Source organism: Pelophylax lessonae, assembly GCF_965119305.1.
Source record: "Pelophylax lessonae genome assembly, chromosome: 1".
Taxonomy (NCBI): domain Eukaryota; kingdom Metazoa; phylum Chordata; class Amphibia; order Anura; family Ranidae; genus Pelophylax; species Pelophylax lessonae.
The window spans coordinates 929,209-951,511 of NC_138768.1; the positions used below are offsets into that span (position 1 = coordinate 929,209).

General features: G+C 48.0%; 1 pseudogene across 1 annotated transcript in view; it reads right to left on the reverse strand.

Annotated features, from left to right (window-relative positions):
• LOC309543142 overlaps positions 1 to 22,303 on the reverse strand; it is a 112,274-nt pseudogene that overhangs the window by 50,675 nt on the left and 39,296 nt on the right. The window contains exons 2-3 of the transcript XR_014226120.1: positions 20,355 to 20,576; positions 17,053 to 17,162 (exon numbers count right to left, since the gene is read on the reverse strand). The product of XR_014226120.1 is annotated as an uncharacterized misc_RNA (transcript). The remainder of the gene's footprint in view (positions 1 to 17,052; positions 17,163 to 20,354; positions 20,577 to 22,303) is intronic.

The window sequence follows — 22,303 nt, forward strand, 5'->3', positions numbered from 1 at the left end:
TGTATAGGGGTATATATACACACACACTTATATGTATTTTACACATATATAGGTGTGATAGGAGCGTAACCATATTAATGTTAATTATTTAATTAGCGCAAGCATATATTTATGCTACTATCACACCTATATATGTGTATATATACATATAAGTATGTGTGTATATATACCCGTATACACAAGTTCAGATGTTTTGCCTGCCTCCAAAGAACCCAAAAAAATGGCCAAAAAACACTAGCGCCAAAAAAAAAAAAAACGCCCAGGTGTGTTGTTGCAGGCATTTTTTGGGGGTTTTTGGAGGCAGGCAAAACATCTGAACTTGTGTATAGTGGTATATATACACACATACTTGTATGTATTTTTACACTTACATATATATAGGTGCAGGGGCTGACTGGCAACTTTCGGCCCAGGGGGCAAGTACAGTCCAGAGGCCCATGGTGCAGCGACTAAGCTCCCCTCCCACTCTCCCTCTTCCCAGCCTCCTCCTGACCCCCATTCCAGACTGAAGCTCCGCTCCAGGTACTCTCTACTCACTGGCCGAATCTGGGTTCCCAACCTGGCCAGCAGGAGGTTGTTGGGGGGAGCTGAGACAGCTCGGTTGGGGCTGGCCGGGGGAGAGTCTCCAGTGGGGCATAGAACCGGCCTCTGCTCAGACACAGTTTACACCATCCATGCTGGGGGGAGGCCTGTGCTCTGTACTTGTCTTCATCCCGTACTCAGTAGGTCAGTGGTGGGGACTTTTTACTTCTCTTCACCAGGAATCATGTCTGTGGCAGAAGCAGTGCAGCCTTTTTACAGGGCATCAATTGCCCCCCTGCCCCCTGGCCCAGTCCTCCCCTGTATAGGTGTGAAAAGAGTGAAGCCATATCCCTGTTCTATAAGTGACATAATACAAACAATCTTTTTTTTTCTGGTTCTGGACATGCTACAGAGCTGAAACTTCACAGGTACACTTTTTAGACCCCCCCAGACACTAAATCAAAAAATCTCATTTTTTTTTTTTTAATCTTTTCAATAATTGGCTCTCTATCAAAAATTACAATTTTTAAGAACTTTTTTTGTGTGATTAATAGTCTCTGGGGCATGACCCAGAACCCTAGGCACTTTTTAGGGGCATTTATTTGGTTTTAGGGCTTCAAAATGGTGTTTTTTGATTACGGAAGTTCGGGTCCCATTGATTTCAATGGGGTTCTGAAATCCGGTCCGAACTTTCGGGAAGTTTGGATGTTCTGGCCGAACCGAACTTTTGAAAAGTTCGATCATCCCTAATCCTGACCACTACTGCTGAGGATGTAGGACCCCACCCCTGCAGATATACCGTTGCAAGGCTGGTTAGCCTGAGAATTCTTTGAAGAAGGAGAAGGCCCGGAGAGCCCAAAGTTCAAGTGTAAAATTCAAGTTGTTGTTGCTTGTTGCTAGGGCCAAAGCCCTTTTCCCAAATACCCCTTTCCCTTCTATCCTTGCAAAAGGGATCGGGAAAGTCAGCAGAACTGCTACCACTGGGTAGTATCTTCAGAAGAGGGCCGACCCTCTAACACACAATGGACTTTCTGTTAAAGAGGACTAAGTAGTCACTTAAAGTCATAACTCCGTCATCATCAGAAGTCAGTTTCACTACAAGTTCTATCAAGATCCTTTGGGCCATCGGGTCAGGATCATTTAATGGACACTTTGCAAAAAGATTTGGGCCATCGGGCCAAGGGAAAAGAGTACAGAAGAAGAGGATCCCTTCACAAAGATACTTTGTTCAAAGGACACTGTGCGAAGATCCTGTTGGGCCTAGTGCCATCTTAAGAGCATTAAAGGGCCCCGTGCAATGCAGTGCACTGGGGCCCTGCCTTCCCAATTACTCGTAAAAATGCAAATTATCGATAAGGCGATATTTATTGGTACAGCACTGCCAGGCTAATGACAGCTTCTAAGTTCAGCAGCTGGGTCCGGTGAACACGGATGGGAGTCGGACTCGACTGTCCTGTGTGTGCCTGTTCCCATGGAGGCAGACAAGCATTCCTGTAGTTTTGGGCTCCACCTCCATGGCCAAAGTGGCCTGACAGCAGTGCAGGGCCGACAAGAGCTTGCCACCTTCTAAGTTCCGCGGCGGGATGCACACGGGAATCGGGAATAATGCTTGGCTGGGTCGCTGGGCAGATGGGGCCCCCTGGGCAAGTGGGGCCCCCAGGCAACTGGCCAGCGTGCCCATTCAGTAAGATGGCCCTGGTTGGGCCAGTGGGCCAGTTGGAGAAACTTTGTGCAAGTTACTACCTCAGGAGAGCGGGTAGTGGCTTGAAGTCTCTTCAGAGAAGGGGATGCCAGAGGAGGGGCCCATTGAAGAGAATCCTAACACTCACAAGTTGGACAAGTTTGCTCAGGCTCCAGCAAAACCACTTGTCACAGAGAAAAGACATATTGCCTCGTGTTACAGGAGGAAAGGACATTGTGAACACCAGGGACTCTGTATGTCTTGGTTCTGAACTTGTGAGTCTGACTGTGATAGGGGGAGAGTCAGTGCCCCAGTGCTGAGAAGGGACTGTGCCTATCATCCAGTCACTAAGAACGGTTCACAGAGATTAGATAGTTAGCATGGCAGGGTTTAAATGTTACCTGTTCCAGGAGTAACATAATGCAGGTCCCCCCGACTAGTATAAAGACCACCAGGCACACCCCCCCACCCCCCCAACAACAGAGGCTCACTCCAGACTCCAGGGGAAGTCTTTTTAGAACTTGATCCGGAGAGGGGTTCAGGGATCCGGATATGCTAACCAATGGCAGGAATAACATTATGGTGTGGGGGTTGGGTTGGGCCCCTTAGTTCCAGTAAGGGAACTCTTAAGGCGTCAGCTTAACAAGACATTTTGGACAATTTCATTCTCCCAACTTTGTGGGAGGAGTTTGGGGATGGCCCCTCCCTGTTCCAACATGACTGCGCTCCAGTGCACAAAGCAAGGTCAATAAAGACATGGATGAGAGAGTTTGGAGTGGAGAAACTTGACTGGCCTGCACAGAGTCCTGACCTCAACCCGATGAAAGACCTTTGGGATGAATCAGAGTGGAGACTGCAAGCCAGGCCTTCTCATCCAACATCAGTGCCTGACTTCTGGAAGAATGGTGAAACATTCCCATAGACACTCCTAAACCTTGTGGACGGCCTTCCCAGAAGAGATGAAGCTGTTATAGCTGCAAAGGGCGGAGCCAACCCAATATTGAACCCTACAGACTAAGACTGGGGGGGTCATTTAAGGTCATGTGTGTGTAAAGGCACAGATAATACAGACACCGGGGGGGGGGGGGGGGTTCCCCTCCTGTACCCGGATCCCCCATCACACTGCCGCCTTCCTCATTAGGGACAATGGGATTCTGTCCTGTTGGCGGTTGGTTGGCCTCCTCTCTGGTCCCCGCCGGTGCGTTGTTATTAGTAGGACAGAGAGGAGAAAGTTGGGGTTCGTTCCCAGGAAAGCTTCCGGCAGATGTTTCTCACTCATGGATTGGCTGCGTCCAGTTTCTGGAGTTTTCCATGTCTGTCCTCGTGGCTCGCGTTATTTTCTCCATTTCATTACTCACAAGTGACTTTCCTGACGAGGATTGTGCGTCTCCTCCATCGAATCCCAGTGACGGCAGACTTGTATAACTGCCCCCCCCCCTCCAACCCAACCCCCCCCCCCCCACCGCCGCCGCCGCAGGATCCAGCCTGGAAAAGTCATTTTCTCCCCCTCCCAGAGTCCCAGCAATAAAAGCAGATCCGGCCTTCCAGGTCTTATTATTGTGTTCCCGGCCAGCATTCTCCAGCTGAACATTCATCAACTTCTCCAGGGATTCATTCATAGACTTCAGCCAGAAGGAGGCGCACACTGTGACGGGACGGGGATGCAGGGGGGCATCTGCACTGTGGCTGGAAGTGCAGAACACATTTCTACCACAGCTGAGATGTCCTCTGCACCCCCTATGTCCCCTGCACCCCCAGCTAGAGCACAAGTGTCCCCTGCACCCCCAGCTAGAGCACAAGTGTCCCCTGCACCCCCAGCTAGAGCACAGATGTCCCCTGCACCCCCAGCTAGAGCACAGATGTCCCCTGCACCCCCAGCTAGAGCACAGATGTCCCCTGCACCCCCAGCTAGAGCACAGATGTCCCCTGCACCCCCAGCTAGAGCACAGATGTCCCCTGCACCCCCAGCTAGAGCACAGATGTCCCCTACACCCCCAGCTAGAGCACAGATGTCCCCTGCACCCCCAGCTAAAGCACAAGTGTCCCCTGCACCCCCAGCTAGAGCACAGATGTCCCCTACACCCCCAGCTAGAGCACAAGTGTCCCCTGCACCCCCAGCTAGAGCACAAGTGTCCCCTGCACCCCCAGCTAGAGCACAAGTGTCCCCTACACCCCCAGCTAGAGCACAGATGTCCCCTACACCCCCAGCTAGAGCACAGATGTCCCCTGCACCCCCAGCTAGAGCACAGATGTCCCCTACACCCCCAGCTAGAGCACAAGTGTCCCCTGCACCCCCAGCTAGAGCACAAGTGTCCCCTACACCCCCAGCTAGAGCACAGATGTCCCCTACACCCCCAGCTAGAGCACAGATGTCCCCTACACCCCCAGCTAGAGCACAGATGTCCCCTACACCCCCAGCTAGAGCACAAGTGTCCCCTGCACCCCCAGCTAGAGCACAGATGTCCCCTACACCCCCAGCTAGAGCACAAGTGTCCCCTGCACCCCCAGCTAGAGCACAGATGTCCCCTGCACCCCCAGCTAGAGCACAGATGTCCCCTACACCCCCAGCTAGAGCACAAGTGTCCCCTGCACCCCCAGCTAGAGCACAGATGTCCCCTACACCCCCAGCTAGAGCACAAGTGTCCCCTGCACCCCCAGCTAGAGCACAGATGTCCCCTGCACCCCCAGCTAAAGCACAGATGTCCCCTACACCCCCAGCTAGAGCACAGATGTCCCCTGCACCCCCAGCTAAAGCACAGATGTCCCCTGCACACCCCATCTAGAGCACAGGTGTCCCCTGCATCCCCAGCTAGAACACAGATATCACCTGCACCCCCATGTCCCCTACACCCCCAGCAAGAGCACAGATACTTTCTGTACATCCTGCTCACCAATACACCCAGCTCACCTGCTCCCCCATTTTACTGCACCCCCAGCTAGAGCACAAGTGTCCCCTGCACCCCCAGCTAGAGCACAGATGTCACCGGCACCCCCAGCTGGAGCACAGATGTCCCCTGCACCCCCAGCTAGAGCACAGATGTCTCCTGCACCCCAGCCAGAACACTTTCTGTACACCCAGCTCACCTGTACACCCAGATCACCATTACACCCAGCTAACCAGTACACTCACCTCACCTATACACCCAGCTCACCTGTACACCCAGCTCACCTGTACACCCAGGTCACCAGTACACCCACCTCACCAGTACACCCACCTCACCTGTACACCCAGCTCACTAGTACACCCACCTCACCTGTACACCCAGCTCACTAGTACACCCACCTCACCTGTACACCTAGCTCACTAGTACACCAAGCTCACCTGTACACCCAGCTCACCAATACACCCAGCTCACCAATACACCCAGCTCACCTGTACACCCGCTCACCTGTACACCCAGCTCACCTTTACACCCAGCTCACCTGTACACCCAGCTCACCTGTACACCCAGATCACCTGTATACCCAGCTCACCTGTACACCCAGCTCACCTGTACACCCAGCTCACCAGTACACCTAGACCACCTGTACACCCAGCTCACCTGTACACCTAGACCACCAGTACACCCAGCTCACCTGTACACCCAGATCACCAGTACACCCAGCTCACCTGTACACCCAGATCACCAGTACACCTAGACCACCAGTACACCCAGCTCACCTGTACACCCAGATCACCAGTACACCCAGCTCACCTGTACACCCAGATCACCAGTACACCCAGCTCACCAGTACACCCAGCTCAGCTGTACACCCAGACCACCTGTACACCCAGACCACCTGTACACCCAGATCACAGGTACAACCAGATCACCTGTACACCCAGCTCACCTGTACACCCAGACCACCTGTACACCCACCTCACCTGTACACCCACCTCACCTGTACACCCAGCTCACCTGTACACCCAGCTCACCTGTACACCCAGCTCACCCTTACACCCAGCTCACCTGTACACCCGCTCACCTGTACACCCAGCTCACCTGTACACCCAGATCACCTGTACACCCAGATCACCTGTATACCCAGCTCACCTGTACACCCAGCTCACCTGTACACCCAGCTCACCAGTACACCTAGACCACCTGTACACCCAGCTCACCTGTACACCTAGACCACCAGTACACCCAGCTCACCTGTACACCCAGATCACCAGTACACCCAGCTCACCAGTACACCCAGCTCACCTGTACACCCAGATCACCAGTACACCTAGACCACCAGTACACCCAGCTCACCTGTACACCCAGATCACCAGTACACCCAGCTCACCTGTACACCCAGATCACCAGTACACCCAGCTCACCAGTACACCCAGCTCAGCTGTACACCCAGACCACCTGTACACCCAGATCACAGGTACAACCAGATCACCTGTACACCCAGCTCACTTGTACACCCAGACCACCTGTACACCCACCTCACCTGTACACCCAGCTCACCTGTACACCCAGACCACCTGTACACCCAGCTCACCTGTACACCCAGACCACCTGTACACCCAGATCACCTGTACACCCAGATCACCTGTATACCCAGCTGTTCAGCTGCACATTCACCTTTTATGCACTTTGTGAAAAGAATTCCCAGCCCTTGATTTTTATTTTATGGAGGAGTTGGAACGCACTTTTGGGAATACTCGCTATGGGGAGGAAACACACGGAATCATGGCCGGAAGATTCCATTGGAGCATTTAAGGCATATTAGAACCAAGAGGTTGACTCCGCTGGCTAGTCTCCCCCTGTATCTAGAACACCATTTAACCCTAAAGTAGTAAAAGGTGACCCTGGGAACCCTAAGCTTAGGAAACCTAATTCTAACCCTAGAAACCCTAACTCTGATCCTAGGAACCCTAGCGATAAACCTAGGAAGCCTAATCCTAACCCTAGGAAACCCTAACCCTAGGAAACCTAATCCTAACCCTAGGAAACCTCATCCTAACCCTGGAAACCCTTAACCTAGGAAACCTAATCCTAACCCTAGGAAACCTAATCTTAACCCTAGAAACCCTAAACCTAAACCTAGGAACCCAAACCCTAAACCTAGGAAACCTAATCCTAACCCTCAAAACCCTAACCCTAGGAAGCCTAATCCTAACCCTAGAAACCCTAACCCTGAACCTAGGAACCCTAACCCTAAACTAGGAAACCTAATCCTTACCCTAGGAACCCTAACCCTAAACCTAGGAAACCTAATCCTAACCCTCGAAACCCTAACCCTAGGAAGCCTAATCCTAACCCTAGAAACCCTAACCCTGAACCTAGGAACCCTAACCCTAAACTAGGAAACCTAATCCTTACCCTAAAAACCCTAACCCTGACCCTAGGAAACCTAACCCCAAACCTAGGAAACCTAATCCTAATCCTAGGAACCCTAACCCTAAACCTAGGAAACCTAATCCTAACCCTCGAAACCCTAACCCTAGGAAGCCTAATCCTAACCCTAGAAACCCTAACCCTGAACCTAGGAACCCTAACCCTAAACCTAGGAAACCTAATCCTTACCCTAGAAACCCTAACCCTGACCCTAGGAAACCTAACCCCAAACCTAGGAAACCTAATCCTAACCCTAGAAACCCTAAACCTAAACCTAGGAACCCAAACCCTAAACCTAGGAAACCTAATCCTTACCCTAGAAACCCTACCCCTAAACCTAGGAAACCTAATCCTAACCCTCGAAACCCTAACCCTAGGAAGCCTAATCCTAACCCTAGAAACCCTAACCCTGAACCTAGGAACCCTAACCCTAAACTAGGAAACCTAATCCTTACCCTAGAAACCCTAACCCTGACCCTAGGAAACCTAACCCCAAACCTAGGAAACCTAATCCTAATCCTAGGAACCCAAACCCTAAACCTAGGAAACCTAATCCTTACCCTAGAAACCCTACCCCTAAACCTAGGAAACCTAATCCTAACCCTCGAAACCCTAACCCTAGGAAGCCTAATCCTTACCCTAGAAACCCTAACCCTGAACCTAGGAACCCTAACCCTAAACTAGGAAACCTAATCCTTACCCTAGAAACCCTAACCCTAAACCTAGGAAACCTAATCCTTACCCTAGAAACCCAAACCCTAAACCTAGGAAACCTAATCCTTACCCTAGGAAACCTAATCCTTACCCTAGAAACCCTACCCCTAAACCTAGGAAATCTAATCCTAACCATAGGAACCCTAACCCTAAACCTAAGAAATCTAATCCTGAAGGGATTGTATTGCGATACTCCATATGCATTGATTATGGCTGTCGGCGGTGCAGACCGGCTCCCCACACTCCTTTCAGTCACACCCAGCACGGGTAGCCCCTACATTCCGATGTAGGGGCGACTCAGGGCCCACCAATCCCAATCGAGGGAAGGAGGGTACCTTCTTCCGTACTGGCGGCCAGAGAGCGTCCTTCACAACGGGCCGTGGCAACCTGCGCGCGCATCCGACGGGCGCAGGTTTACTACACAGACGCCACGTCACGCTCGGAGTCTAAGCCGTCCCACATGCAGAACCCACTGCGCATGTGCGGACGTCTTTAAAAGGCCGGGGATCAACAGTCAGCTCTCACTTCTCCCTAACAGGAGGAAGGAGACGGACACTACCTGCGCCGACCGGAGGAACTATTCTGCTTATTCAAGACCCTTTCAAATGTAAGTTCTACAGGGGAATCCCTATCCATTAATACAATTTGGCACTTACAAGTCACCTTGTATACTGTTGCAAGCACTCTATCACTTAACTTGGAAGGTTAATGAAAACCATGTAACAGACCGCTTTGATACACCTTATCACTATATATCACAGACCAAGCATTTGGCACGGTCAGAGGGAGGAATAACCACCCCCCTAAAAGAGGAAGCGCGTACCAACCCCCGCAACTGTAAGTGGTCACAATAAATAAAATAAAATAAAATATAATATAAATATTTAAATACATCAAATACACATTCAGATACTAATTGGACACACAGTATCCAATGATTACCCTCTTTATCCACCAATATCATCCCAGGTCTTTGCGCAGAATTTGATCCCGCTGTGACTACAACAAGGACAGGGGACCCTGATGCATTAGCCGCCAGCTACACCAATGTATGTGGAAATATTTTCCTACCCATTATTTGTATCACACCTATGGTAACATCAAGGCCCCAAATAGGCTTAAATATACTTTCTTTTTCATAGAACAAGCACTGAGTGACTTAAAGCTTTGAAAAAGGCCTGCGAGCCGAAACGCGTCAGCAAATGGGGACCTTTTTTGGGAGAACAAAAGTCCCACTAACAACTACTGGAAAACAGCCCAAAAAATCCCTTAAATTTGTCACCTTGCACCATTGTCACTGATTCCTCGGAATCAACTTCTTTCTTACCTTTCACACTTTTTGTAAATAATTTTTTGTTTGAATTTTTTATCCTTTGTGGAATAATATATCCTTTATTATTCTTTGTATATATCTTGTATATATTGTATACATATACATCAGTACTTGCATCTACCTGCCCATAAAGTCCCACTCTTGATTTGGTTTGAGGCACCAAAAAATCCCCAATAAGAAATCTAATCCTAACTCTTGGAACCCTAACCCTAGTACTTTAACCCTAGAAACCCTAACCCTAAACCCAGGACCCCCAACCCTAGGAATGATAACCCTATACCTAGAAACCCTAACCCTAGGAACCCTACCCCTAACCCTAGTAACCCTTAAACTAATCCTAACCCTAATCCTAACCCTAGTAACCCTAAACCTAGGAACCCTAACCCTAAGAACCCTAACCCTGGGAACGCTAACCCTAGGAACCATAAACCTAAGAACCCTAACCCTAAACCTAGAAAACCTAACCCTAAACCTAGAAAACCTGACCCTAGGAACCCTAACCCTAAGAACCCCTAAACCTAGTAACCCTTAACCTAGTAGCCATAACCCTAGGAAACCGAACCCTAGTAACCCTAAACCTAGGAAATCTAATCCTAAGTACCCTAACCCTGGGAACCTTAACCCTAAACCTAGGAAACCTATCACTAACCCTAGTAACCCAAATCCTAGGAAACCCAACCCTGTATCAGAAAAGCTGAAAGTTGAAAGGATTAAAAGAGGTGCATGGAAGCCAGCCAGCCCCCAGTCTGATGTACTCACCCTCCAGTCTGCCACCAACCAAGTAGACCTGTCTCACTATATAAATAAAGAACAGGGGTTTAGGTGACACGCATTTGCAAACGCATGTGTAAGCTGCAAGGCCTCTACATGGCACCCTGCGTTACTTGCAGTCCTAACACTGACTATTTTGAGTGTCTCCACAATGGAAGCACATGGCTGCTAATGGATAGATGGGAGACAGGTGGGAGGAAGGCAGCCCAAACCTCCCCAACCCGCTCCCATCTATGACTGGTCTAATATATCATAGCTCTAATAGCTATGTTGTAGTGATGGTACAAACCTGAAAAGGACCAGCTGAGAAGCATACACCTCCATCCCCTTGGCGGATGCAGTATAAAACACGGCCTTGCAGTTTACACATGCGTTTGCAAATGCGTGCCAACTAAACCCCTGTTCTTTATTTATATCGTGAGACAGGTCTACTTGGTTGGTGGCAGACTGGAGGGTGAGTACATCAGACTGGGGGCTGGCTGGCTTCCATGCACCTCTTTTAATCCTTTCAACTTTCAGCTTTTCTGATACAGGGATGGAGACGCTGGGCATTACCTGTTGGGCAGACTAGATGGGCCAAATGGTTCTTATCTGCCGACACATTCTATGTTTCTATGTTTCTATGTTGGTGTCTCACTTAAAGTCCCACATAGCCTTTATTGTTCATATAACCAGGGATGGAGGCGCAGTGCCTACAGGCTGGTGCCTCATTTAAAGTCCATCCATGCGATTTTCCTGTGTTTTTGGTGGATGCAGCCTGATTTGACCTCAGTTTTTTCATATACAGGGATGGAGAACAATAGCATGACCTGCTTGTGTCTCATTTAAAGTCCCAAATATTTTATGAAACTAGGGATGGAGGCACCATGCTTTACAGGCCAATGCCTCAAATAAAGTCTCAATCTGTGTTTTATACTGCATCCGCCAAGGGGATGGAGGTGTATGCTTCTCAGCTGGTCCTTTTTAGTTGTGTACCATCGCTACAACATAGCTATTAGAGCTATGATATATTAGACCAGTCATAGATGGGAGCGGGTTGGGGAGGTTTGGGCTGCCTCCCTCCCACCTGTCTCCCATCTATCCATTAGCGGCCATGTGCTTCCATTGTGGAGACACTCAAAATAGTCAGTGTTAGGACTGCAAGTAACGCAGGGTGCCATGTAGAGGCCTTTCAGCTTACACATGCGTTTGCAAATGCGTGTCACCTAAACCCCTGTTCTTTATTTATATCATGAGACAGGTCTACTTGGTTGGTGGCAGACTGCAGGGTGAGTACATCAGACTGGGGGCTGGCTGACTTTCATGCACCTCTTTTAATCCTTTCAACTTTCAGCTTTTCTGATACAGGGATAGAGACGTTGGGCATTACCTGCTGGTGTCTCACTTAAAGTCCCACATAGCCCACATTGTTAGGAAACCCAACCCTAACTCTAATTACCCTAAACCTAAGAACCCTAACCCTAAACCTAGGAAGCCTAACCCTAGTAACCCAAAACCTAGGAACCCTAAACCTAGGAAACCTAACCCTAGTAACCCAAAACCTAGGAACCCTAAACCTAGGAAACCTAACCCTAGTAACCCTAAAACTAACAACTCTAACCCTAGCAACATTAACCCTAATCCTAGGAGCCCTAACCCTAAACCTAGTAGCCTTAAATCTAGTAGCCATAACCCCAGGAAACCTAACCCTAGTAACTCTGAGCCTAGGAAACCTAACCCTATTCCTAGTAACCCTAAACCTAGGAAATCCTAACCCTAGTAACCCTAAACCTAGGAAACCTAACCCTAACATTAGGAATGCTAAACCTAGCAACCCTAACCCTAAACCTATGAAACCTAACCCTAGTAACCCTAAACCTAGGAAGCCTAACCCTAAGCCTAGTAACCCTAACACTAGGAAACCTAACCCTAGTAACCATAAACCTAGGAAACCTAACCCTAACCCTAGTAACCCTAAACCTAGGAAACCTAACCCTAGTAACCCTAGGAAACCTAACACTAGTAACCCTGAGCCTAGGAAACCTAACCCTATTCCCAGTAACCCTAAACCTAGGAAACCTAATCCTAACCCTAGGAACGCTAACCTTGAACCTAAGAAACCTAACCCTAAACCTAGGAAACCTAAACCTAGGAAACCTAACCCTAACCTTAGGAACGCTAAACCTAGGAACCCTAACCCTAAACCTAGGAAACCTAACCCTAGTAACCCTAAAACTAACAACTCTAACCCTAGGAACATTAACCCTAACCCTAGTAACCCTAGGAAACCTAACCCTAGTAACCCTAAACCTAGGAAACCTAATCCTAACCCTAGGAACGCTAACCTTGAACCTAAGAAACCTAACCCTAAACCTAGGAAACCTAATCATAACTCAAGGAACCTTAACCCTAAACCTATGAAACCTAAACCTAGGAAACCTAACCCTAACCTTAGGAACGCTAACCCTAGAAACCCTAACCCTAAACCTAGGAAACCTAACCCTAGTAACCCTAAACCTAGGAAACCTAACCCTAAGCCTAGTTACCCTAACCCTAGTAACCCTAACCCTAGGAAACCTAACCCTAGTAACCCTAACCCTAATAACACTGAGCCTAGGAAACCTAACCCTATTCCTAGTAACCCTAAACCTAGGAAACTTAACCCTAACCCTAGTAACCCTAACCCTAGGAAACCTAACCCTAAAGCTAGTTACCCTAAACCTAGGAAACCCAACCCTAATCCTAGTAACCCTAAACCTAGGAAATCGAATTCTAACCCTAGAAACACTAACCTTGAACCTAGGAAACCTAGCCCTAAACCTAGGAAACCTAATCATAACCCAAGGAACCTTAACCCTAAACCTAGGAAACCTAATTCTAACCCTATAAACCCTAAACCTAGGAAACCTAATCTTACCCTAGGAACCCTAAACCTAATCCTAACCCTAGGAACCCTAACCTTAGGAACCTTAACCCTATGAACCCTACCCTAAACCTAGGAAACCTAGCCCTAGTACGCTATCCCTAGAAACCCTAACCTTAGGAATGATAACCCTAAACCTAGGAACCCTAACCCTATGAACCCTACCCCTAACCCTAGTAACCCTAACCCTAGGAACCCTACACCTAACCATAGTAACTCTAAGCCAAGGAACCCAAACCCTAGTAACCCTAACGCTAGGGAACCTTAACTCTAAACCTAGGAAATCTAACCCTAGTAACCCTAAACCTAGGAACACTATCCCTAGGAACCCTATCCCTAACCCTAGTAACCCTAAAACTAGGAACCTTAACTCTAAACCAAGGAAATCTAACCCTAGTAACCCTAAACCTAGGAACCCTAACCCCCGGAACGCTAACCCTAGCAAACCCTAAACCTAGGAACCCTAACCCTAAACCTAGAAAACCTAACCCTAGTAACCCTAAACCTAGGAACCCTAACCCTAGGAACCTTAAACCTAGGAACCCTAACCCTAGTAATGCTAATCCTAAACCTAGGAACCCCTAAACCTAGTAGCCATAACCCTAGGAAACCGAACCCTAGTAACCCTAAACCTAGGAAATCTAACCCTAAGAACCCTAACCCTGGGAACCTTAACCCTAAACCTAGGAAACGTAACACTAACCCTAGTAGCCCTAAACCTAGGAAACCCAACCCTAACCCTAGTTACCCTAAACCTAAGAACCCTAACCCTAAACCTAGGAACTCTAACCCTAAGAACCCTAACCCCCCGGAACGCTAACCCTAGCAAACCCTAAACCTAGGAACCCTAACCCTAAACCTAGGAAACCTAACCCTAGTAATCCTAAACCTAGGAACCCTAACCCTAAACCTAGGAAATCTAACCCTAGTAACCCTAAACCTAGGAACCCTAACCCTAGGAACCTTAAACCTAGGAACCCTAACCCTAGTAATGCTAATCCTAAACCTAGGAACCCCTAAACCTAGTAGCCATAACCCTAGCAAACCGAACCCTAGTAACCCTAAACCTAGGAAATCTAACCCTAAGAACCCTAACCCTGGGAACCTTAACCCTAAACCTAGGAAACCTAACACTAACCCTAGTAACCCTAAACCTAGGAAACCCAACCCTAACTCTAGTTACCCTAAACCTAAGAACCCCAACCCTAAACCTAGCAAACCTAACCCTAGTAACCCTAAACCTAGGAAACCTAAACCTAGTAGCCATAACCCTAGGAACCCTAACCCTAATGCTAGGAAACCTAACCCTAGTACCCTAACCCTAGGAACCCTAATGCTAGGAAACCTAACCCTAACCCTAGTACCCTAACCCTAGGAACCCTAATGCTAGGAAACCTAAGCCTAACCCTAGGAACCCTAACCCTAGTAACCCTTACCCCAGGAACCCTAAATCTAAACCTAGGAACCCTAACCCTAGGAACCCTAAACCAAGGAAACCTAACCCTAGGAACCCTAAACCAAGGAAAACTAACCCTAGTAACATAGTTACATAGCAGTTGCATAGTAGTTACATAGAGGTTGCAAAAAACATCAGTCCATCCAGTTCAACCTGAAAGTGTCAGTGGCCTGATCATTTTCCATAACCCTGAATGTTGTGATCTGTGAGATACACGTCCAAGAGTCTTTTAAAAAGAGCCATACTCCCCGCAGCTACCACCAATTGTGGAAGAGAGTTCCACATTCTCACCGCCCTTACAGTGAAGAACCCCTTACACAGCTTAAGGGTAAAACGCCTCTCCTCTAATCTCATTGTGTGACCACGTGTCTTCTTGCACTCCTTGAGACAAAATTGTTTTTACCCATGCTGGGATCGCCATTAAGGTATTTGTAAATCGCTATCATGTCCCCTCTCAGGCGTCTCCTCTCCAAAGAGAATAAATTAAGCGCTTGTAATCGCTCCTCATAATTAAGGTCCTCTAATCCCCTTATTAGTTTAGTTGCCCTTCTTTGGACTCTTTCCAGCTCCAGCACATGCCTTCTGAGGACTGGCGACCAGAACTGGACAGAATACTCCAGATGCGGTCGGACCAGAGTTTTATAAAGTGGAAGGATTATAGTCTTATCTCTGGAATACATCCCTTTCTTTATGCATGCTAATATTCTGCCGGCTTTGGCAGCTGCAGCTTGATATTGCATGCTATTACTTAGTCTATCTTCAATTAGAACCCCCAAATCCTCATTCTGTAAGATTTCTATATCTTGATGAGAAGTTATTGCCCTGCTTATCTTTGTGTCATCCGCGAAAACTGAGATTGAGCTACTGATTCCGTCCTCTATGTTATTGATGAATAAATTGAACAAAATTGGTCCCAGGACTGAGCCCTGGGGGGCCCCACTTACCACCCCAGACCAGTCTGAATACGCGTTATTTATCACCACCCTTTGGACACGTCCATGTAACCAGTTTTCTATCCAAGAACAAACTTTGAGGTCAATGCCTGCAACCCTTAGCTTGTAGATTAAGCGTTTGTGGAACAGTGTCGAATGCCTTAGCAAAATCCAGATACACCACATCCACTGGTCTCCCCCTATCTAGCTCACAGCTCAGCTCCTCGTAAAATGTTAACAGATTGGTTTGGCAAGAATGTCCTTTTGTGAACCTGTGCTGATTACTGCTGATGATATTGTTGTCCTTAGCAAATTCTTGGATGTAGTCCCTTATCAACCCTTCCAATAATTTACATTGACAATTGATGTCAGGCTGACCGGTCTATAGTTTCCCGGAATATCTCTCCTCCATTTTTTGAATATTGGTATCATATTGGCTTTCCTTCAGTCACCTGATACCTGTCAATATACTGTCTGTGAAGATTAGGAACAACGGTCTAGATATAACCCTACTGAGTTCCTTGAGTATCCTCAGGTGCAAGCCATTTGGTCCGGGTGATTTATTAGTGTTAATGTTATCAAGTCTTTCCTTGATTTCGCCCTCTGATAGCCACTGCGGCAAGTCTTGTGATGATGTGCTAACCAGACAGTCCTGGTCTGTATATCCATCCTTTTTGTGTGTAAAAACCGAGGAGAAGAAAGTATTTAGCACAGTTGCCTTCTCTGTGTCCTCTGTAACCATCCTCCCATCATTGTTAATTATGTGTGCAACATGCTCTGACTTCTCTTTTTTGCTATTAACCCTAACCCTTATGCTAGGAAACCGAACCCTAACTTTAGGAACCCTAAAGCTAGGAACTCTAACTCTTATGCTAGGAAACCTAACCCTAACCCTAGGAACCCTAACCCTAGTAACCCTAACCCTAGTAACCCTAACCCTAGTAATCCTAACCCTAGGAACCCTAACCCTAGTAATCCTAACCCTAGGAACCCTAACCCTAGTAATCCTAACCCTAGGAACCCTAACCCTAGTAACCCTAACCCTAGTAACCCTAACCCTAGTAACCCTAACCCTAGTAATCCTAACCCTAGGAACCCTAACCCTAGTAACCCTAACCCTAGTAACCCTAACCCTAGTAATCCTAGCCCTAGAAACCCTAACCCTAGTAATCCTAACCCTAAACCTAGTAACCCTAACCCTAGTAACCCTAACCCTAGTAATCCTAACCCTAGGAACCCTAACCCTAGTAAACCTAACCCTAGTAACCCTAACCCTAGTAATCCTAACCCTAGGAACCCTAACCCTAACCCTAGTAACCCTAACCCTAAAGGAGTTATCAGTGTCATTGTCTTTGTGAAAAATGACAGCTAAATGCTTTCCCCAGCATGTGACAAATCAAAGACTGCTGATTGGTTGCTGACTTACGGTGGTTCATAGTTACAGACCATGAGATACATGTTGCCTTCTTCAAATCCCTCAACCGTCTCACAGAATTTCTCTCCACATCCAACGCGTTCCGTGTCAGCCCAGACCATCTGTGAAGAATGAGAGGAAGTCTCATAGGTGACACCACCAGAGGATACAAGTAACAGATAACACGGTAATGGCATGTATGATGAGGCTACTGAGCCGCAGAGCCGCACACTCGTCATTCATACAGATGGAGGCCATATTGGATCAGATCTTATCATTAGGAAGGAGTCATTGGGAGTTCTGAAGGAGACTGAATAAAGATTGTAAATTGGACAGCCAGCCTCAGATAGAGAATATAATGGTGAGTCATTGTTACATTGTTACATAGTTACATAATTAGTCAGGTTGAAAAAAGACACAAGTCTGATCCTCTGAGGATCCCGGAAGTTGAAGTTTGGGGCCCCTTATGGAATTCTGATGACAAAGCTGCTGGTCCTTGTTTTTGCACCTTTATATAACCATTCTGTCAGTCTCTAGGTGATTCTGTACAACCTAAACACCTCAGAAGGTGTAATCAGATCCGGGTGACTAATATTTCGGATTTTATTGGAGATGAAACCCTGATCCGTAGGAAAGGGAGAGTTGTAGTAGACAGTCTGGGGCCCCCTAATTTGAGAGAACCTGGCTCCCTGCTAACTCTGCAGCTGCATGGTCTGATGAAGTGACCGCAGTCCTCCAATATTGGTACACAAACCTGTCAGAAACTTATCGGCAGATAGGTGCTAACTCAGATCTTCAGGATGGATCCAGCTTTTCAGATTAAAATTTCAGGAACATCTGTCCAACCCGTTGATTACTGAATTAATAAATTATTTGTAGAACCCTCCTAGATAGGTACTAGGATTAGGAAAGTGTAGTTTTGGCTCCCTGTAATCAGTAGGACTGTGTTGATTATTCTGGTCTGTTCGGTGTTTCACTTGGTGCAGGTTTGATTGCTTTCTGGAGAACTGTGGTTTGTTCTGGAGCAGAGGTGTGGAGCAAGGCAAATGGGCAGCATGAATATTTATATGGCCCTGGCAAATCCCTGGGAAGGTGGCCCAGATGGCTGCTGGGAGTCTGTATAAATACTCTGAGACACAGAGCTTCCAGGTCTTTTTCCTTATAAGGAGATAACAGCCTAAGGGGGGATGCTTGTCCCCTTAGGCAACTCAGCCATGTGCCTGCCGATTGTGAGGCCTCAGCTGGGCTGGCTGAGAGGCCTGGATGCTGAAAATTTACTGGAAGCTGAGAGGGGGGGGTGTCATCTGAGGACCTGGTCTAAGGATCTTGTCTGAGGATCTTATCTGAGGATCTGGTCTGAAGATCTAGTCTGAGGATCTTATCTGAGGATCTGGTCTGAAGATGTAGTCTGAGGATCTGGCCTGAGGATCTGATCTAAGGGTCTAGACTGAGGATTTGGTCTGAGGATCTAGTCGGAGGATTTGGTCTGAGGATCTAGTCAGAGGATTTGGTCTGAGGATCTAGTCGGAGGATCTGGTCTGAGGATCTAGTCGGAGGATTTGGTCTGAGGATCTAGTTGGAGGATTTGGTCTGAGGATCTAGTTGGAGGATTTGGTCTGAGGATCTAGTCGGAGGATCTGGTCTGAGGATCTAGTTGGAGGATTTGGTCTGAGGATCTAGTTGGAGGATTTGGTCTGAGGATCTAGTCGGAGGATCTGGTCTGAGGATCTAGTCGGAGGATTTGGTCTGAGGATCTAGTCAGAGGATTTGGTCTGAGGATCTAGTCGGAGGATCTGGTCTGAGGATCTAGTCGGAGGATTTGGTCTGAGGATCTAGTCGGAGGATCTAGTCGGAGGATTTGGTCTGAGGATCTAGTTGGAGGATTTGGTCTGAGGATCTAGTCGGAGGATTTGGTCTGAGGATCTAGTTGGAGGATTTGGTCTGAGGATCTAGTCGGAGGATTTGGTCTGAGGATCTAGTTGGAGGATTTGGTCTGAGGATCTAGTATGAGGTCACTGGTAAAGGTGTCTGGCCGGAGGCAACCATCATCTGAGGACACTGCTGATCTTGGAGACTGTGGGCTGCTGCCACCCCTCTGGTGATAGAGAGTCAGCTGTGTGTGAAAAAACGTGGACATCGGCTGGTGTCCTGAACAGCTCAGTCCGTTTAGTGCTTTGTGAAGGGACTGGAGGCTCTTGTGCCTTTAGCTACTACAACAAAGCCAAGTCCATTGACCCTTTTACAAGGACTTTTCTTACAGTTCCACAGCCTAGCCTCCTCACTTTGTACAAAGTTCTTTTTGGAGTATCCCACTCATTTCCCTAACCCTACCTAAGTCACCCCAGAAATATAAACACAAAAATTAACCCCCCTGGGCTGCTCACTGAGCCGGAGGGTGACTGTGTGCCTGGCTGTGACTGTGTGCCTGGCTGTGACTGTGTGCCTGGCTGTGACTGTGTGCCTGACTGTGACTGTGTGCCTGGCTGTGACTGTGTGCCTGACTGTGACTGTGTGCCTGGCTGTGACTGTGTGCCTGGCTGTGACTGTGTGCCTGACTGTGACTGTGTGCCTGACTGTGACTGTGTGCCTGGCTGTGACTGTGTGCCTGGCTGTGACTGTGTGCCTGGCTGTGACGGTGTGCCTGGCTGTGACTGTGTGCCTGGCTGTGACTGTGTGCCTGGCTGTGACGGTGTGCCTGGCTGTGACGGTGTGCCTGGCTGTGACTGTGTGCCTGACTGTGACTGTGTGCCTGGCTGTGACGGTGTGCCTGGCTGTGACTGTGTGCCTGACTGTGACTGTGTGCCTGGCTGTGACTGTGTGCCTGGCTGTGACTGTGTGCTTGGCTGTGACTGTGTGCCTGGCTGTGACGGTGTGCCTGGCTGTGACGGTGTGCCTGGCTGTGACTGTGTGCCTGGCTGTGGGGCAAGTGTTGGGAAAAGGAACCCTGGGCAACTTTCTAGCGCCTCCAATGGGAGTATCGCTACAAATTCGTGATACCTCTGAATATATAAATTAGCTGCCAGATGAGTTCCTTCTATATTCTCATTGTCATCTCTCAGCTATCTATAATATCCTCCCACCATAGTGTGTAATGTTACAGAACCCCTGACCTTTGACCTAACCTGAACCTGAATCGTTATTCAGGACCGTACAATAGCCAGACTCACAGCCAGATGCCCATAAAACATTTCTTCTTCCAAAACATTGGTCTGAATAATGGATCCTAATGAATGAACATAGAAGGTGATGAACCCCCATCTGTACTCTCATCTGAGGGCCGATTCTAACCCCCCAGGGCCTGGAAACCCCATTACCTGGGTGTAGTGGCCACACATTTGGCCCTCCTGGCAGGTGTCGGCAGTGAAGTTGTAATAGTCTCGCTCCTTATGCCAATCAGCCAATCCCATGTCCACATCTAGGCCGGAGCCTGACATCAGGAAGAGGTTCTCCCCCCGGAATCCGCGTTCTTCGTTATGTTCCCAGATGCACTTTGCTGCATAGGATGTGGCCAGCTCCTCCAGGGCGGAGTCCCAGCTCTGCAGAGGAAAGATTTGCAGAAATATTCATTTCTAGACATTAAGACCATTAAATTAACGGGCGCTAGAACATATGTGGTCAAACATTTGTAAAAACAGACTTGTTCCAGTAAGGCGTACTTTGCTACTAAAGTCAGTTTGCTTATAAATGTCCCTTTAATAGCGTGTCTATGTTCTGCGTTTTTTTTTTTTTTTACAGTAATGCACTTACAGTGATAGATTTCAATCAGGCCATGTCCCTTTAACAGCGTTTCTACAGTCGCAGATTTGCTTTGCTGAGTGTGACAGTTTTTTTATTGTTTAAATGATCCTTTTCCTGACAGCAACAGCTTTTTTCCTTTAAAAATTAATCATGGCTCTATTGGGTTTGCCAAGTAGAAGTTTCCTCATTCAATGTCCTTTTAATATCTTTTTTTTTTATCAACAAAGTCTTTATTGCATTACGTCATAGAATAGAATACATAAAAGTATGCATACTTGCAACATGAAAGTGTACAACATGAAAATGTAAGAGGAACAATACAGCTGGGTTAATAAACAGGTATCAAACTGACACCATGTAAAACATCCATCACTGCGACAAGAAAAGCTGAGGGGCACAGCGAATACAGACATCTGACATGTATCTCATACTATAGGTGAGAATAGATGCAGCGCCGTCCCAACTATGAGGGGCAGCTGCGACACCCCTAGCAGATGGACTGAGCAGACAAGCAGCATCATCAAGGTGACACACACGTCTCCGGAGCCTGGACCCACCTATCCCATATCTTGTTATACTTGGACGTGCATCCTCTATGGGTATAGACCAGTTTCTTATAGGGCAGAGTTGCATTGACCTCCCGGAGCCAGTCCTGGAAAGAGGGGGGTGAGTCCCTCATCCAGCGGCGTGCTATACATTTTCTGGCGAGAAACAGTGTCTCATGTAAAAACAGGATGGTGTATTTATCTGTGCTAACATCAGGGGGTATCCCCAGTAAACAGAATTTCGGGGCCAATGTCAAGGGGGAGCCCATGGTGTCATGTAGAAATTTAACCACCTGCCCCCAAAAGCCCTGAACCACCGAACAGGTCCAGAGCAAATGGTAAAAGGTGCCACGTTCCAGCCTACACATGGGGCATTGACCAGAGGTCTCACTGCGATAGGTTGCCACCATCACCGGCGTCAGGTAGGCCCTGTGAAGGACATATAGTTGAGTTAATCGGTCTGAAAGCTTCGGGGAAACTAGTTTACAATTATCCAGAGCATCCTCCCACTCCTCATCATCAATTATCCCGACATCTCCCTCCCATTTAGTTTTGACCGCGTACGCCAAGACCGTAGACGCCGGGGTAAGTAGGGCATTATACATATGGGAAATAAGTTGTTTAGACTCAGACCCCATCAGCACCTCCAAAACCGAGACCGGGGCCAAGTCCTGTACAGGTCGGGGGAATTGAGCAGAGAAGGCATGTCTGAGCTGAAGGTAGCGAAAGAACAGGTGATTAGGGAGATCGTACTGCCCCTTTAGGGCGTCAAAGGATTTAAGGACACCATTGGCGACTATGTGTGCTAGGTATGTGATTCCATACTGGGCCCAGACATGTGCATCAGGGATGGAAGCGATTTCGGGGAGGCTGACATTATGCCACAACGGCGTATGCGCATGTAGCGCCGGAAGACCCAATTTAGTGGCTACCACGTCCCAGACCCTCCGGTATTGAAACAGCATGGATGTCCTGTCCCC